We start from the raw sequence: 20,040 nt of genomic DNA on the forward strand, positions 1-20,040 counted from the left end.
TCCATGTACATAGATCCCTGAAAGTTGCCATTCGGGTGGATAGTGCTGTTAAGAAGGCATACGGTGTGTTAGGTTTCATTGGTAGAGGGATTGAGTTCCAGAACTGCAATATCATGCTGCAACTATACAAAATGCTGGTGCGGCCACACTTGGAATATTGTGTACTGTTCTGGTCACCCCATTACAGGAAGAATGTGGAAGCATTGGAAAAGATGCAGAGGAGATTTACCAGGATGTTGCCTGATCTGGAGGGAAGGTCTTATGAGGAAAGGCTGAGAAACTTGGGTCTTTTATCATTGGAAAGAAGAAAGCTAAGGGAGGAATTTGATAGAGACATACAAGATGATCAGAGGATTAGATAGGGTAGACAGAGAAAGACTTTTTCCTAGGATGATGACGTCTGCTTGTACGAGGGGCACAACTACTAATTGAGGGGTGATAGATTTAAGACAGATGTCAGAGGCAAGTTCTTTACACAGAGAGTGGTAAGGGCGTGGAATGCATTACCTGCTAAGATAGTCAACTCAATTACATTAGGGAGATGTAAACAATCCTTAGATAAGCTCATGGATGATTTTGGGATGGTGTAGGGGGACGAGCTGAGAAACGTTCACAGGTCGGCGCAACATCGAGGGCCGAAAGGCCTGTTCTGTGCTGTATTGTTCTAAGTTCTATGTTCTAAATTGGCTAGCTGTAAGAAGACAGACGGTAGTGGTTGATGGGAAATGTTCAACCTGGAGTTCAGTTACTAGTGGTGTACTGCAGGGACCTGTTTAAGGGCCGCTGCTGTCTGTCATTTTTATAATTGACTTGGATGAGGGCATAGAAGGTGGGTTAGTAAATTTGCAGATGTCCATGTACATAGATTCCTGAAAGTTGCCACCCAGGTTGGTAGGGTTGTGAGGAAGGCATACGGTGTGTTAGCTTTTATTGGTAGAGGGACTGAGTTTCAGAGCCATGAGGTCATGCTGCAGTTCTATGAAACCCTGGTGCGGCCGCACTTGTAGGATTGTGTACAGTTCTGGTCACTGCATTATTGGAAGGATGTCGAAGCTTTGGAAAGGGTTCAGAGGAGATTTACGAGGATGTTGCCTGGAGTAGATGGAAAGTCTTATTAGGAAAGGCTGAGGGACTTGAGGCTGTTTTCGTTAGAGGGAAGAAAGTTGAGCGGTGACTTACTTAACACATATAAGATAATTGGAGGGTTTAATAGGGTGGACGGTGAGAGCCTTTTCCCTTGGATGGTGATGGCTAGCACGAGGGGACATAGTACTGCCTGCAACAGTAGTAGACTCACCAATATTAAGGGCATTTAAATGGTCACTGGACATATCGATGAACATGGAATAGTGTAGGAGAGATAGGCTTCAGATTGGTTCCACAGGTTGGCACAACATTGAGGGCCAAAGGGCCTGTACTATGCTGTAATGTTCTGTTCTACCTCACTGGCGTTTCGTAATTTTACAACAAGGATTTTGGTAATTAATTGGAAACTAGAAATCGAACCTAACCAGGACAATTTCAGGCAGTACGTTGATGCAGTGAATTGATTGCACCCAAAGTGGCATAATCTCAAGCAGTTTCTTTGATGTTAATGTGTACAGTATGTAGATGTCTGAGCTACTGTTTTACAGCAATCAATTAGCAGCAGCATTGAAGTAACTGGAGACGTAAGCAATGCAACAACAATGTGATTAGTTTATAGAACATAGAACAGTACAGCACAGAACAGGCCCTTCGGCCCACGATGTTGTGCCGAACTTCTAACCTAGATTAAGCACCCATCCACGTACCTATCCAAATGCCGCTTAAAGGTCGCCAATGATTTTGACTCTACCACTCCCACGGGCAGCACATTCCATGCCCCCACCACTCTCTGGGTAAAGAACCCACCCCTGACATCTCCCCTATACCTTCCACCCTTCACCTTAAATTTATGTCCCCTTGTAACACTCTGTTGTACCCGGGGAAAAAGTTTCTGACTGTCTACTCTATCTATTCCTCTGATCATCTTATAAACCTCTATCAAGTCACCCCTCATCCTTCGCCGTTCCAACGAGAAAAGGCCGAGAACTCTCAACCTATCCTCGTACGACCTACTCTCCATTCCAGGCAACATCCTGGTAAATCTTCTCTGCACCCTCTCCAAAGCTTCCACATCTTTCCTAAAGTGAGGCGACCAGAACTGCACACAGTACTCCAACTGTGGCCTAACCAAAGTCCTGTACAGCTGCAACATCACTTCACGACTCTTGAATTCAATCCCTCTGCTAATGAACGATAATACTCCATAGGCCTTCTTACAAACTCTATCCACCTGAGTGGCAACCTTCAAAGATCTATGTACATAGACCCCAAGATCCCTCTGTTCCTCCACCTGACTAAGAACCCTACCATTAACCCTGTATTCCGCATTCTTATTTGTTCTTCCAAAATGGACAACCTCACACTTGGCAGGGTTGAACTCCATCTGCCACTCCTCAGCCCAGCTCTGCATCATATCTAAGTCCCTCTGCAGCTGACAACAGCCCTCCTCACTGTCCACAACTCCACCTATCTTCGTATCATCTGCAAATTTACTGACCCACCCTTCGACTCCCTCATCTAAGTCATTAATAAAAATTACAAACAGCAGAGGACCCAGAACTGATCCCTGCGGAACTCCACTTGTAACTGGGCTCCAGGCTGAATATTTACCATCTACCACCACTCTCTGCCTTCGACCGGTTCGCCAGTTTCCTATCCAATTGGCCAAATTTCCCTCTATCCCATGCCTCCTGACTTTCCGCATAAGCCTACCATGGGGAACCTTATCAAATGCCTTACTAAAATCCATGTACACTACAACCACTGCTCTACTCTCATCCACATGTTTGGTCACCTCCTCGAAGAATTCAATAAGACTTGTAAGGCAAGACCTACCCTTCACAAATCCGTGCTGGCTGTCCCTAATCAAGCAGTGTCTTTCCAGATACTCGTAAATCCTATCCCTCAGTACCCTTTCCATTACTTTGCCTACCACAGAAGTAAGACTGACTGGCCTGTAATTCCCGGGGTTATCCCTATTCCCTATTTTGAACAGGGGCACAATATTCGCTACTCTCCAGTCCCCTGGTACCACCCCCGTTGCCAGTGAAGACGAGAAGATCATTGCCAACGGTACTGCAATTTCCTCTCTTGCTTCCCACATAATCCTAGGATATATCCTGTCAGGCCCGGGGGACTTGTCTATCCTCAAGTTGTTCAAAATGTCCAACACATCTTCCTTCCTAACAAGTATCTCTTCTAGCTTACCAGTCCGTTTCACACTCTCCTCTTCAACAATACGGTCACTCTCGTTCGTAAATACTGAAGAGAAGTACTTGTTCAAGACCTCTCCTATCTCTTCCGACTCAATACACAATCTCCCACTACTGTCCTTGATCGGACCTACCCTTGTTCTCGTCATTCTCAGGTTTCTCACATATGCATAAAATGCCTTAGGGTTATCCTTGATCCTATCCGCCAAGGATTTTTCATGCCCTCTCTTAGCTCTCCTAATCCTTTTCTTCAGATCCCTTCTGGCTATCCTGTATCCCTCCACTGCTCTGTCTGAACCCTGTTTCCTCAACCTTATGTAAACCTCCTTCTTCCTCTTTACTAGACATTCAACCTCCCTCGTCAACCAAGGCTCCCTCACACGACCATTTCTTTCCTGCCTGATAGGTACATACATATCAAGGACACGTCGTATCTGCTCCTTGAAAAAGTTCCACATTTCCACCACATCCTTCCCTGACAGCCTATGCTCCCAACTTATGCTCCTCAAATCCTGTCTTACAGCATCGTAATTTCCCTTCCCCCAATTGTAAAATCTACCTTGTTGTGCGCACCTATCTCTCTCCATAACCAAGGTGAAAGTCACAGAATTGTGGTCACCATCACCAAAATGTTCACCCACTAACAAGCCCATCACTTGTCCCGGTTCATTATCGAGTACCAAATCCAATATGGCCTCCCCTCTGGTTGGACCATCTACATACTGAGTTAGAAAAGCTTCTTGGACACACTGCACAAACACTGCCCCATCCAATCTACTTGATCTAAAGAGCTTCCAATCAATATTTGGGAAGTTGAAGTCGCCCATGACTACGACCCTGTGGCTTCTGCACCTTTCCAAAATCTGTTTCCCAATCTGTTTCTCCACATCTCTGCTGCTATTGGGGGGCCTATAGTAAACACCCAACAAGGTGACTGCACCTTTCCTATTTCTGACTTCAGCCCATACTACCTCCAAAGGCAGATCCCCCTCAAACTTCCTTTCTGCAGCCGTTATACCATTTCTAATTAGCAATGCCACCCCCCCTCCTTTTTTACCACCCTCCCTAATCTTACTGAAACATCTGTAACCAGGAACCTCCAACAGCCATTCCTGTCCCTCATCTATCCACGTTTCCGTGATGGCCACAACATCGTAGTCCCAGGTACTGATCCACGCCTTAAGTTCACCCACCTTATTTCTGATACTCCTTGCGTTGAAGTATATGCACTTGAGCCCATCTCTGTGTCCGCAAGTATTCCCTGTCAGTACTACCTTCTCCACAGCCTCCCTACAGTCTTGGACATCCTGACACACAGCTAGCTTACTTGCTGGACTACAAGTCCGGATCCCATCCCCCTGCCAAATTAGTTTAAACCCCCCCGAAGAGTGCTAGCAAACCTACCCCCCAGGATATTGTGCCCTTCTGGTTCAGGTGCAACCCGTCTTGTTTGTACAGGTCCCACCTTCCCCAGAATGCAGTCCAATTGTCCAAATACCTGAAGCCCTCCCTCCTACACCATCCTTGCAGCCACGTGTTCAACTGCACTCTCTCCCTATTCCTTGCCTCACTGTCAAGTGGCACCGGCAACAACCCAGAGATGATGACTCTGTCTGTCCTAGCTTTTAGCTTCCAGCCTAACTCCCTGAGCTCTTGAATGACCTCCCCAACCCTCTTCCTACCTATGTCGTTGGTGCCAATGTGTACCACGACTTCTGGCTGCACACCCTCCCTTGATTTGGAGATGCCGGTACACCCCAGTTGGACTGGGATGTACAAAGTTAAAAATCACACAATACCAGGTTATAGTCCAACAGGTTTACTTGTGATCTGAAACATTGACTCCCTTTCTCCTCTGATGCTGTTTGACCTGCTGTGCATTTTTCAAGACAGTCACCTGGTCAAGCATCACTCCACACAACCACCTGATGAAAGAGCAGCGCTCCGAAAGCTACTGCTTCCAAATAAACCTGTTGGACTAGAACCTGGGGTTGTAGGATTTTTAACTTTGTCCATCCCAATCCAATACCGGCACCTCCAAGTCCCAAAAAACTGAGCACATATTCCAGATAGCAACTTTGTTGTGTGAAAATTAATATCTATATTTTGCACATCACTATTGACCTGAATCTTTCCAAGCTATTTAACAGATAGAAGAACTTTGCACAACCCAGTAGTGAGTAGAGAGAAAACAAATACATCTTTGTTAACAAACACAGCAAAAAGTGAAATGTTAAAAATGAAAATCATCAGCAGTTCCATTTTCTTGCAAGGAAAACTGGCCAAGTTATCCATTAAAGGTTTGAATGTTAACTACAAATATGGCATTGTCAGGAAACCCTTAATAGGTAAATGTATGGCAGGTGAATAATTCATGATAGTGTAAAAAAGATTATTTTTCCACTAGTTGGTATGTCAGTTACTCGGGTGATAATTTCAAAGTTTTCAGCAAGAAAGCTAGGAGAGTGATGAAGAGTAACTTCTTTAGTCAGTTAGTTGTTGGGATTTGGAATGCAATGCTTGGGAGAGTGGTGGAGGTGAATTTCATAGAAGGTTTCAAAAAAAAGAGTGGGTATATATTTAAAAGGGATGAAATTAGATGGCTGGAGAATGGGACTAGCTGTGTAGCTTTTTTTGGAATCCAGTACAGATAGGATGGGCCAAATTCCTTCCTTCTGTACTGCACTTTTCTATGATTCTACAAAGTAGAATTCTACATGGATAAATCCAAGATGGGTTATCATCTGAATGGCTGTGAATTGTGAGGGGGGATGTGTAATGAAATCTGAGTCTCCTCATACACCAGTTGCCAAAGGTAAGCGTGTAGGTGCAGCAGGCAATAAAGAAGGCAGTTGGTATATTTGCCCTCAAAGTGAGAGGATTCGAGTACAGGAGCAGGGGTGCCTTGCTGCAATTATACAATTACACCTAGAAATCATAGAATCATATGGTATAGAAGAGGACCTGCAGCCCATTAAGTCTATACCCACCAAAAATACTCTAAATCGACATTAGTCTCACTTTCTGGCATTGGTCTGCAATGTTATGATACTTCAAGTGCTCATCCATCTACATAGAACATTACAGTGCAGTACAGGCCCTTTGGCCCTCGATGTTGCACCGAGCTGTGAAAATTATCTGCTGCCCATCTAACCTACACCATTCCATTATTATCCATATGTATGTCCAATGCTCATTCAAATGCCGTTAACAATTGTGAGTCTACAACTGTTGCAGGCAGGCCATTCCACACCCCTACTACTCTGAGTAAAGAAACTACCCCTGATCTCTCTCTTAAATCTATCACCCCTCAATTTAAAGCTATGTCCCCTTGTGTTAGCCTTCACCATCTGAGGAAAAAGGCTCTCACTGTCCACCCTATCTAACCCTCTGATTATCTTATATGTCTCAATTAAGTCACTTCTCAACCTCCTTCTCTCCAGCCTCAGTTGCCTCAGCCTTTCCTCATAAGACCTTCCTTCCATAACACGAAACATCCTAGCAAATCTCCTCTAAATCCTTTCCAAAGCTTCCACATCCTTCTTATAATGCGGTGACCAGAAGTGTACACAATGCTCCAGATGCGGCCTTACCAGTGTCTTATACAGGTGAAGCATGACCTCGTGGCTCCAAAACTCAATCCCCTACCAATAAACACCAATACACCATTTGCATTTTTAACAACCCTATCAACCTGGGTGGCAACTTTCAGGGATTTATGCACCAGGACACTGAGATATCTCTGTTCATTCACACTGCCAAGAATTTTACCATTAGCCCAGTACTCTGCATTCCTGTTACTTCTTCTGAAGTGAACTACCTCACACGGTTTCCACATTAAACTCCATTTGCCACTTCTCAGCCCAGCTCTGCATCTTATCTATGTCCCTCTGTAACCTGCAACACCCTTTGGCACTATCCACAACTCTGCCAACCTTAATGTCATCTGCAAATTTACTAACCCATCCTTCTATGCCCACATCAGGATCATTTATAAAAATGACGAACAGCAGTGGTCCCAAAACAGATCCTTGTAGCACACCACTGGTAATTGAGCTCCAGGACGAACATTTCCTATCAGCCACCACCCTCTGACTTCTTGCAGCTCGCCAATTTCTGATCCAAACTGTTAAAGCTGCTTCAATCCTGAAACTCCTTATGTTGTACAATTGCCTCCCATGTGGAACCTTATCAAACGCCTTACTGAAGTTCAAATACACCACATCAACCGCTTTACCCTCATCCACCTGTTTTTTGAAACTTTCTCAAAGAACTCTTTAAGGTTAGTCCATGCCTCTGTTCTTTCTACCAAAGTGTATGACCTCATATTTTCCCACATTGTACTCCATCTGCCACTTCTTTGCCCACTTTCCTAGCCTGGTCAAATTATTCTGCAGCCTCCCTGCCTCCTCAATGCTACCTGTCCCTCTATCTATCTTTGTATTATCTGCAAACTTAGCCAGAATGCCCTCAGTTCCTTCATCTCGATCGTTAATGTATAAAGTGAAAAGTTGTGGTCCCAACACTGAGCCTTGCAGAACACCACTTGTCACTGGCTGCCATCCTGAGAAGGACCCTTTTACTCCAGTCTCTGCTTTCTGCCCGGTAGCCAAGCTTCTATCCATGCTAGCACCTTGCCCCTAACACCATGGGCCCTTACCTAACTCAGTAGCCTCCTGTACGGCACCTTATCAAATGTTTTCTTGAAGTTCAGGGAGATAACATCCATTGGCTCTTCTTTGTCTAACCTGCTCATTGCCTCCTCAAAGAATTCTCAAAGAGTTGTCAGGCATGACCACCTGTTGATGAAACTGTGCTGACTCTGCCCTATTTTATCATACACTTCCTTCACAATGGATTCCAGAATCTTATCCATGACTGAGGTTCAGCTAATTGGTCTGTAATCTTCCAGCTTTTGCCTTATTTTCCTTTTTTTCACAGGGGTGTCATGTTTGCAATTTTCCAGTCTGAGACCCTGCCTGATTCTAGTGATTCCTGAAAGATCATCACTAAGGCCTCCACCATCTCTTCATCACCATCAACTGCTGGCAGGTTTACAAGGATGTTGCCAGGGTTGGAGAATTTGAGCTATAGGGAGAGGCTGAACAGGCTGGGGCTGTTTTCCCTGGAGCGTTGGAGGCTGAGGGGTGACCTTACATAGAACATAGAACAATACAGCGCAGTACAGGCCCTTCGGCCCTCGATGTTGCGCCGATCAAAACCCACCTAACCTACACTAACCCACTATCCTCCATATACCTATCCAATGCCCGCTTAAATACCCATAAAGAGGGAGAGTCCACTACTGCTACTGGCAGGGCATTCCATGAGCTTACGACTCGCTGAGTGAAGAACCTACCCCTAACATCAGTCCTATATCTACCCCCCCTTAATTTAAAGCTATGCCCCCTTGTAATAGCTGACTCCATACGTGGAAAAAGGTTCTCACTGTCAACCCTATCTAACCCCCTAATCATCTTGTACACCTCTATCAAATCACCCCTAAACCTTCTTTTCTCCAATGAAAACAACCCCAAGTGCCTCAGCCTTTCCTCATAGGATCTTCCTACCATACCAGGCAACATCCTGGTAAACTTCCTCTGCACCCGTTCCAGTGCCTCCACATCCTTCCTATAGTATGGCGACCAAAACTGCACACAATATTCCAGATGCGGCCGCATCAGAGTCTTATACAACTGCAGCATGACCTCAGGACTCCGGAACTCAATTCCTCTACCAATAAAAGCCAGTACGCCATATGCCTTCTTCACTGCACTATTTACCTGGGTGGCAACTTTCAGAGATCTGTGTACATGGACACCAAGATCCCTCTGCTCTTCCACACTACCAAGTATCCGACCATTAGCCCAGTAATCCATCTTTTTATTACTCTTACCAAAGTGAATCACTTCACACTTAGCTACATTGAACTCCATTTGCCACCTTTCTGCCCAGGTCTGCAGCTTATCTATATCCCGCTGTAACCTGCCACATCCTTCCTCACTGTCTACAACTCCTCCGACTTTCGTATCATCTGCAAACTTGCTCACCCAACCTTCTAACCCTTCCTCCAGGTCATTTATAAAAATGACAAACAGCAATGGTCCCAAAACAGATCCTTGCGGAACACCGCTAGTGACGGCACTCCAAGATGAACCTTTGCCATCAACTACTACCCTCTGTCTTCTTCCAGAGAGCCAATTCCTAATCCAAACCTCCAACTCACCCTCAATGCCATATCTCTGTATTTTCTGCAGTAGCCTACCATGGGGGACCTTATGAAACGCGTTACTAAAATCCATATATACCACATCTACCGCTTTCCCTTCATCTACCTCCTTAGTCACCTTCTCAAAGAATTCAATAAGGTTTGTGAGGCACGACCTGCCCTTCACAAAACCATGCTGACTATCCTTGATCACATTATTCTTATCCAGATGTGCATAAATCCTATCCCTTACAATTCTCTCTAAGACTTTGCCCACAACAGAAGTGAGACTCACTGGCCTATAGTTACTAGGATTATCCCTACTCCCCTTCTTGAACAAGGGAACCACGTTTGCTAGCCTCCAGTCCTCTGGCACTACTCCTGTCGACAAAGAGGACACAAAAATCAAGGCCAATGGCTCTGCAATCTCCTCCCTTGCTTCCCAGAGAATCCTAGGATAAATGCCATCAGGCCCAGGGGACTTATCTATTTTCACCCTTGCCAGAATTTCCAACACGTCTTCTCTACATATCTCAAAGCCATCCATTCTACTTATTCGTGCCTCAGTATTCATATCGACAACAATGTCCTGTTCCTGAGTGAATACTGACGAAAAGTATTCATTCAGCGCCTCCCCAATCTCTTCAGCCTCCACACGCAACTTCCCATTACTATCCTTGATTGGACCTATTCCTTCCCTAGTCATTCTTTTATTCCTAACATACCTATAGAAAGCCTTAGGGTTTTCCCTAATCCTACCAACTAAGGACCTTTCATGTCCCCTCCTTGCTGCTCTTAGCTCTCTCTTCAGGTCCTTCCGGGCTACCTTATAACTCTCAATCGCCCCTATTGAACCTTCACGCCTCATCTTTACAAAGGCCACCCTCTTCCATTTGACAAGGGATTCCAACTCCTTATTAAACCACGGCTCCCTCACACGACCCTTTCCTCCCTGCCTGATAGGTACGTACTTATCAAGGACACTCAATAGTTGCTCCTTGAACAAGTTCCACATATCAATTACGCTCTTGCCTTGGAATCTACTTTTCCAATCCACACATCCTAAGTCATGCCTCAACGCATCATAATTTCCCTGCCCCCAGCTATAACTCTTGCCCTGTAGTACACACTTATCCCTCTCCATCACTAGAGTAAAAATCACCGAATTGTGGTCACTGTCCCCAAAGTGCTCACCTACCTCTAGTTCTAATACCTGGCCTGGTTCGTTACCCAGAACCAAATCCAGTATGGCCTCACCTCTTGTTGGCTTATCTACATATTGTGTCAGGAAACTCTCCTGCACACATTGCACAAACACTGACCCATCTAACGAACTTGAGCTATAGCTTTCCCAATTAATATCAGGAAAGTTAAAGTCTCCCATAACAATCACCCTATTACTGTCACTCTTCTCCTGAATCATCTTCGCAATCCTTTCTTCAACGATTCTAGGACTATTAGGAGGCCTGTTAAAGACTCCTAACAGGGTGACCTCACCTCTCCTATTCCTAACCTCAACCCAAACTACCTCAGATGGCAAATCTTCGTCCATCTTCCTTTCCACCGCTGTAATACTATCTTTGACAAGCAAAGCCACACACCCCCCTCTTTTACCCCCACCTTTGACCCTACTAAAACATTTAAACCCTGGAACCTGCAACAGCCAATCCTGTCCCTGATCTAGCCACGTCTCCGTAATAGCCACAACATCGAAGTCCCAGGTACCAACCCACGCTGCAAGTTCACCTACCTTATTTCGTATACTTCTGGCATTAAAGTATACACACTTCAAGCCACTCTTCTGTTTACAGGCACCCTCCTTTAAGATTGATGCCATATTCCTAACCTCCCTACACTCCAGGTCCTGCACCCTAAAGCTACAGTCTGGGTTCCCATGCCCCTGCAGAGTTAGTTTAAACCCCCCCCAAGAGCACTAGCAAACCTCCCCCCAAGGATACTGGTGCCCCTCAGGTTCAGGTGCAGACCATCCTGTTTATAGAGGTCCCACCTTCCCCAGAAAGAACCCCAGTTATCCAAGTACCGAAATCCCTCCCTCCTGCACCATCCCTGTAGCCACGCATTTAACTGTTCTCTCTCCCTATTCCTCGACTCTCTATCACGTGGCACGGGTAACAAACCAGAGACAACAACTCTGTTCGTTCTAACTCTGAGCTTCCAACCTAGCTCCCTAAAAGCCTGTCTAACATCCTCAGCACTCCTCCTACCTATGTCATTGGTGCCAATATGGACCACGACTTCAGGCTTCTCCCCCTCCCCCTTAAGGACCCGGAAAACACGATCAGAGACATCACCTTATAGAGGTTTACAAAATTATGAGGGGCATGGATAGGGTAAATAGGCAAAGTCTTTTCCCTGGGGTTGGGGAGTCCAGAACTAGAGGGCATAGGTTTAGGGTGAGAGGGGAAAGATATAAAAGAGACCTAAGGGGCAACTTTTTCACGCAGAGGGTCGTACGTGTATGGAATGAGCTGCCAGAGGATGTGGTGGAGGCTGGTACGATTGCAACAGTTAAGAGGCATTTGGATGGGTATATGAATAAGAAGGGTTAGGAGGGATATGGGCCCGGTTCTGGCAGGTGGGACTAGATTGGGTTGGGATATCTGGTCGGCATGGGCGGTTGGACCGAAGGGTCTGTTTCCATGCTGTACATCTCTATGACTCTATGACTCTACTTAAAGGTTAAATATGAGGGTAAGTTAGCCAGTAATATAGCGGAAGACTGTAAGAGTTTCTTTAGATATATAAACGGCAAAAGAGAGGCAAAAGTGGACATTGGGCTGCTGGAAAATGAAACTAGAGAGCACCACACGTTTGAATCTGATCTCCAGCATCTGCAGTCCTCACTTTCGCCAAGTTACCCTGAAACCCAAGTGCTTTAACGTCTTTATCAGTTTCCCATGGATGACCTTGTTGATTTCCATGTAATTGCAGACACATTGTTATCTCCATGTACGTTAGCACGGTCTTCTGCAAGGTTTCACATGGTAGACTGATTATTCGGTTTAGATCACATGGAATTGAGGGAGAGCGAGCCAGTTTGATACAAAATTGTCTCAACAGTAGGAGAAAGAGAATGGTGGTAGAGAGTTGTTCCAACTGGAGGCCTGTGACCTCCTTTTCTCTGCAAATAGTGCTCACAACAAAATTTAGAATCTTTGTATGTACTTTTGGTGATTTTATGAATAAAGTATATTTTTGAGACAAAGAAAACCTGTTCTTATCGGTTTAATATCTGTTACGTCTCTTATGTGGGGACCATAAATTAAATGGATATTTGGATCAGGGAAATGGAATGGGGGCTTGCTCTGTTGACTATCCCGAATCAGTCCTTGCCTTTCCTGTATGTCCTGTCCCTCAGGATTCCCTCCAACAACTTGCCCATCGCCGAGGCTCACTAGTCTATAGTTCCCTGGCTTGTCTTTACCGCCCTTCTTAAAGAGTGGCATCACGCTTGCCAACCTCCAGTCTTCCGGCATCTCACCTGTGACTATCGATGATACGAATATCTCAGCAAGAGGCCCAGCAATTACTTCTCTAGCTTCCCACAGAGTTCTCGGGTACACCTGACCAGGTCCTGGGGATTTATCCACTTTTAACCGTTTCAAGACATCCAGCACTTCCTCCTCTGCAATCTGGACATTTTGCAAGATGTCACCAAGTAATAAGGCTCCAGTCACACAATCAGCCTGCTATCATAACTCACACAAACACGGGGAGATTATGCAAACTCCACACAGACAGTTGCCTGAGGTGGGAATTGAACCTGGGTCCCTAGCGCTGTGAGGTAGCAGTGCTAACCACTGAGCCACCATGCCCCCAAAACAAAATCAATTTCTTTTAGTCATGAGATGAAGGCATCTCAGGGTAGTCCAGCATTTATTTCCCATCCCTAACTGCCAGAGAGCAGTTAAGAGTCAACTTTTCCCCAATAATACCACTAGGGCATCACCTTCCCAGTATCGAGCACTAATTGCCATGAGATATTTGTGCAGGTTTTTATGAATTATGTTAAAAATCACACAACACCAGATTATAACCTGGTGTTATTTGATTTTTAACTTTGTCTACCCCAGTCCAACACGGGCATCTCCACATCATTTCAGAATTACGTCACATTCAGACAGAATAATGAATGACTATGTTTGACATTGTGTTGGCTGGTGGAAGCACTTTGTATCATTTGGCTAAAGGCTGTGGGTCACTCTCCAGGAGCAGGTAAGGGTCAGGATTCTGGGTGTAGCTATAAATGAGGATTTAATGGACCGATTTATATGCGGGTATGCCAGATCTGCGATTAATCAGATAAATGCTCATCAGTAAATAATGTGAGTTATTGTACAGTTGCAGCATAATTTTTGCATTGTTCTACTCCAGTCTTCTCAATATAAAGGCCAGCAATCTGTTGTTTGATTTTTTTTGCTAAAAATATTCAGGCTATACTGGTAAACCTTTCTGTGCCATTTCTTGTTGTAAGATTGTATGCAAGGAGAATATCCTTGCCTAAAAAAGGAAGTTGAGGATAATATAAAGACAACAGTTAAGGCATACCATATTGCAAATGTGAGTGGCATACTGGAAGGTTGGGAAACTTTCAAAGATCACTAAAGGGTTACTTAAAAAGTCATAAAAACAGCAAACATAAATTACAAAATAAAACAAAGCAAATATAAAAGCAGGTAGTGAAAGCTTCTAAAAAATGAAGAGAATTGTTTGTTAGAATTAGCTTTATTCTCACATGTACTCAAATGAGTGCGGTGACAAGTTTACAAATCACCACTTACAGCACCATCTTAGGTACAAAGGTACCAATGTACAGATTTATAAATACAGTAGCGCCTCGACTTACAAACATAATCCATTCTGGGACCCGGTTCGCGAACCGAATCAATTTTTACCATTGTTTGGATAGCGTAAGAATGCTTGGATGGCTGTACACAGTGCACACGCCAAAGACGAACTGAATGAAATCACGCAGAGCCTGAGAGCTTTTGCGTTCAACAAGCGCATAGCAAAGCAGAGCAATGAAACCACATGGTTGCACATGGGCTTTTTGCGTTCGTACCTTGAATTTCGTACATACGTTGAAGCAAAATTTTACGTACAATCCTGTTCGTAAACCGATTTGTACGTGAACGGGTTCGTTCGTATGTCATGGTGCTACTGTACATATTTTTAGGCAAACCAAAGTTAGAAAAATGAAGAAATAAAAGTTCAGAATAACAGTCCTTCCAACCCAGTCCATGCCAGCACCCAGTCTCCAGACCGTGTCGGCTTTCAGCTCAAGGCCAGAAGAGCACGCTGAGGTCATGCTGACCGCCACACTGGGCCGAGAGACCACCACCGGGCCAAGAGACCACCACACTGGGCCGAGAGACCGCCACACTGGGCTAAGAGGCCGCCACGCCAGGCGGAGACACTACCACACCGGGCCAAGAGGCCACCACACCGGGCCAAGAGACCGCCACACCGGGCCGAGGGACTGCCACACCAGGCCAAGAGGCTGCCATGCCAGGCCGAGAGACCACCACACTGGGCTGACAGACTGCCATGCCAGGCTGAGAGGACACTATGCCAGGCCAAGAGACCTCCACGCCAGGCCGAGAGACTGCCATGCCAGGTCGTCAGTACACCCACACTGGAGCGAGAGATTGCCACGCTGGACTGGAAGACTGCCATTCCAGGATAAGAGGATGCCATGCCAGGCCAAGAGGGCACCTTGTCCGGCCAAGAGACTACCATTCTGGGTTGAGCGACTACATCCTGGGTCGAGAGACCCCCATCCTGGGCCAAGAGACCACTATACTGGGCCGAGCGACCACCATGCCGGGTCAAGCTACCACCATCCTGTGCTGAGAGACCACCATGCTAGGCTGAACGATCAATACACTGGGCTGAGAGACCATCATCCTAGGCCAAGAGACCACCATGCTGGGCTGAGTGACTGCCATCCTAGGCCAGAGAGACCACCATGCTGGGCTGAGTGACTGCCATCCTAGGCCGAGAGACCACCATCCTAGGCCAAGAGACCACCATCCTAGGGCGAGAGACCACTATGCTGGGGTGGGACAGCCATGATGGGCCAAGAGACCACCATCCTGGGCCACGAACCACCATGCTGGGCTGAGTGACCACTATCCTGGGCCACGAACCACCATGCTGGGCTGAGCGACCACCATTCTGGGCCAAGAGACCACCATCCTAGTCTGAACGACCACCATCCTTGGGTCAAGGGACCACCATCCTGGGCTGAGAGACCACCATACTTTCGCGATAAATTTTGTGTATTATGATCTTGCTCCACAGCTACCTGATGCAAAGCTCCGAAAGCTAGCGCTTCCAAATAAACCTGTTGGACTATAACCTGGTGTTGTGTGATTTTTACCCTGTCCACCCCAATCCAATATCTGCATCTCCACATAATACTTATAGGGTCATAGAGTGATACAGCACAGAAACAGACCCGTCAGTCCAACTTGTTCATGCTAATCAAAAATCCCAAACTAGTCTCACTTGCTTGCAGTTGGCCCATATCCCTCTAAACCTTTCCTATTATAGAGTCACAGAGTCATAGAAATGTACAGCATGGAAACAGACTCTTCGGTCCTATCCGTCCATGCTGACCAGATGTCCCTACCCAATCTAGTCCCACCTGCTAGCACCCGGCCCATATCCCTCCTAACCCTTCCTATTCATATACCCATCCAAATGCCTCTTAAATGTTGCATTTGTACCAGCCTCCACCACTTCCTCTGGCAGCTCATTCCATTATTAGGAACAGCAAGGGACCAGTCACCTCTTTAGAGGTTTACTACAGGCCCCCCAATAGCAGCAGGGAGATGGAAGAAAGCATAGCTCGGCAGATTTTGGAAAAGTGTGGACGTAGTAGGGTTGTTGTAATGGGTGACTTTAACTTTCCCAATATTGATTGGAACCTCCTTCAAGCAGAAGATTTGAATGGAGCGGTTTTTGTAAGGTGTGTTCATGAGGGTTTCCTAATTCAGTACGTTGACAGGCCGACGAGGGGAGAGGCCATTCTAGACTTGGTGCTTGGCAATGAACCGGGAGCAGGTATCAGATCTTGTGGTGGGACAGCATTTTGGTGATAGTGACCACAACTGCCTCACATTCTACATAGCTATGGAGAAGGAGAGGATAAGGCAAAATGGGAGGATATTTAATTGGGGAAGAGGAAACTATGATGCGATTAGACATGAGTTAGGAAGCATGGATTGGGAGCAATTGTTCCACAGTAAAGGCACTATAGACATGTGGAGACTGTTTAAGGAACAGTTATTGCAAGTGATGAATAAATATGTCCCTCAGAGACAGGCAAGAAGTGGTAAGATAAAGGAACCTTGGATGACGAGAGCGGTGGAGCTTCTCGTCAAAAGGAAAAAGGTAGCTTACGTAAGGTGGAGGAAGCTAAGGTCAAGCTCAGCTCTACAGGATTACAGGCAGGCAAGAAAGGAGCTTAAAAATGGTCTGAGGAGAGCCAGGAGGGGGCACGAGAAAGGCTTGGCAGAACGGATTAGGGAGAACACAAAGGCATTTTACACTTATGTGAGGAATAAGAGAATGGTCAAAGAAAGAGTAGGCCCGATCAGGGATAGCATAGGGAACTTCTGTGTGGAGTCTGAGGAGGTAGGGGAAGCCCTAAATAAGTTGTTTGCTTCTGTCTTTACGAAAAAAAACGAACTTTGCAGTGAATGAAACCTTTGAAGAGCAGATGTGCATGCTGGAATGGATTGAGATAGAAGAAGCTGATGTGCTGAAAAGTTTGTCAAACATTAAGATTGACAAGTCGCCAGGCCCAGATCAGATTTGTCCTCGGCTGCTTTGGGAAACGAGAAATGCAATTGCTTCGCCACTTGCGAAGATCTTTTCATCCTCGCTCTCCACTGGAGTCGTACCTGAGGACTGGAGAGAGGCAAATGTAATTCCTCTCTTCAAGAAAGGAAATAGGGAAATCCCCGGCAATTACAGACCAGTAAGTCTCATGTCTGTGATCTACAAGGTGTTAGAAAGGATTCTGAGGGATAGGATTTATGACCATCTGGAAGAGCATGGCTTGATTAAATGCAGTCAACACGGCTTTGTGAGGGGCAGGTCATGCCTCACAAACCTTATTGAGTTCTTTGAGGATGTGACTGCAAACGTTGATGAGGGTCGAGCTGTGGATGTGGTGTATATGGACTTCAGCAAGGCATTTGGTAAGGTTCTCCATGGTAGGCTCATTCAGAAGGTCAGGAGGAATGGGATTCAGGGGAACATAGCTGTCTGGGTGCAGAATTGGCTGGCCAACAGAAGACAGCAAGTGGTAGTAGAAGGAAAATATTCTGCCTGGAAGTCTGTGGTGAGTGGTGTTCCACAGGGCTCTGTCCTTGGGCCTCTACTGTTTGTAATTTTTATTAATGACTTGGATGAGGGGATTGAAGGATGGGTCAGCAAGTTTGCAGACGACACAAAGGTTGGAGGTGTCGTTGACAGTATAGAGGGCTGTTGTAAGCTGCAGCGGGACATTGACAGGATGCAGAGATGGGCTGAGAGGTAGCAGATGGAGTTCAACCTGGATAAATGTGAGGTGATGCATTTTGGAAGGTCGAATTTGAAAGCTGAATACAGGATTAAGGATAGGATTCTTGGTAGTGTGGAGGAACAGAGGGATCTTGGGGTGCAGGTACATAGATTCCTTAAAATGGCCACCCAAGTGGACAGGGTTGTTAAGAAAGCATATGGTGTTTTGGCTTTCATTAACAGGGGGATTGAGTTTAAGAATCATGAGATCTTGTTGCAGCTCTATAAAACTTTGGTTAGACCGCACTTGGAATACTACGTCCAGTTCTGATCGCCATATTATAAGAAAGATGTGGATGCTTTGGAGCGGGTTCAGAGGAGGTTTACCAGGATGCTGCCTGGACTGGAGGGCTTATCTTATGAAGAGAGGTTGACTGAGCTCGCATTTTTTCATTGGAGAAAAGGAGGAGGAGAGGGGACCTAATTGAGGTGTACAAGGTAATGCGAGGCATAGATAGAGTCGATAGCCAGAGACTATTTCACAGAGCAGAAATGACTTACACGAGGGGTCATAGTTTTAAGTTGGTTGGAGGAAAGTACAGAGGGGATGTCAGAGGCGGGTTCTTTGCCCAGAGAGTTGTGAGAGCATGGAATGCGTTGCCAGCAGCAGTTGTGGAGGCAGGGTCATTGGGGACATTTAAGAGACTCCTCGACATACATATGGTCACAGAAATTTGGGGGTGCATACATGAGGATCAGTGGTCGGCACAACATCGTGGGCTGAAGAGCCTGTTCTGTGCTGTACCGTTCTATGTTCTATATTCTATACACGTACCACCCTCTGCGTGAAAACATTGCCCCTTAGGTCTCTTTTATATCTTTCCCCTCTCACCCTAAATCTATGCCCTCTAGTTCTAGACTACCCCACCCCAGGGAAAAGACTTTGCCTATTTACCCTATCCATGCCCCTCATAATTTTATAAACCTCTATAAGGTCACTCCTTAGCCTCTGACACTCCAGGGAAAACAGCCCTAGCCTATTCAATCTCTCCCTGTAGCTCAAATCCTCCAACACTGGCAACATCCTTGTAAATCTTTTCTGAACCATTTCAAGTTTCACAACATCCTTCTGATAGGAAGGAGACTAGAATTGAACACAGTATTCTAAAAGTGGTCTAACCAATGTCCTGTACAGCTGCAACATGACCTCCCAACTTCTGTACTCACCACTGTGACCAATAAAGGAAAGCATACCAAACGCCTCCTTCACTATCCTATCTACCTGTGACTCCACTTTCAAGGAGCTATGAATCAACGCTCCAAGGTCTCTTCATTCAGCAACACTCCCTAGGACCTTACCATTAAGTGTATAAGTCCTGCTAACATTTGCTTTCCCAAAATGCAGCACCTCACATTTATCTGAATTAAACTCCATCTGCTACGTCTCAGCCCATGGGCCCATCTGGTAAAGATCCTGTTGTAATCTGAGGTAACCCTCTTAGCTGTCCAGTTTGCCTCCAATTTTCTGAGCTTATTCAATCTTTCTTCATAAGGCGAGCCCTCCAGTCCAGGCAGCATCCTGGTAAACCTTCTTTGCACCCTCTCCAAAGCCTACATCTTTCCTATTGTAGGGCGACCAGAACTGGACACAATATTCCAAGTGTGGTCCCACCAGGGACTTGTAGAGCTGCAGCAAAACCTCGCGGCTCTTAAACTCAATCCCTCTGTTAATAAAAGCCAAAACACCATATGCTTTCTTAACAACCCTGTTTACTTGGGTGGCAACTTTGAGGGATCTATGTACTTGCATACTCAGATCCCTCTGTTCCTCCACACTGCCAAGAATCCTGTCTTTAATCCTATATTCAGCATTCGAGTTCGACCTTCCAAAATGCATCACTTTGCATTTATCCAGGTTGAACTTCATCTGCCATTTCTCAGCCCAGCAATCCTGTCTATGTCATGCTGCAGCCTGCAGTAGCCCTCTATACTATCGAC

General features: G+C 45.8%; 1 protein-coding gene and 1 pseudogene across 4 annotated transcripts in view; one reads left to right on the forward strand and one right to left on the reverse strand.

Annotated features, from left to right (window-relative positions):
- The window catches only part of fbxo41 (F-box protein 41), a 548,611-nt gene that overhangs the window by 21,160 nt on the left and 507,411 nt on the right, over positions 1 to 20,040 (reverse strand). The gene's annotated exons all lie outside the window — the stretch shown is intronic.
- Positions 12,718 to 12,893, forward strand: LOC140483038 (U2 spliceosomal RNA; annotated as a pseudogene).

This window comes from Chiloscyllium punctatum, chromosome 1, assembly GCF_047496795.1.
Source record: "Chiloscyllium punctatum isolate Juve2018m chromosome 1, sChiPun1.3, whole genome shotgun sequence".
Classification (NCBI taxonomy): domain Eukaryota; kingdom Metazoa; phylum Chordata; class Chondrichthyes; order Orectolobiformes; family Hemiscylliidae; genus Chiloscyllium; species Chiloscyllium punctatum.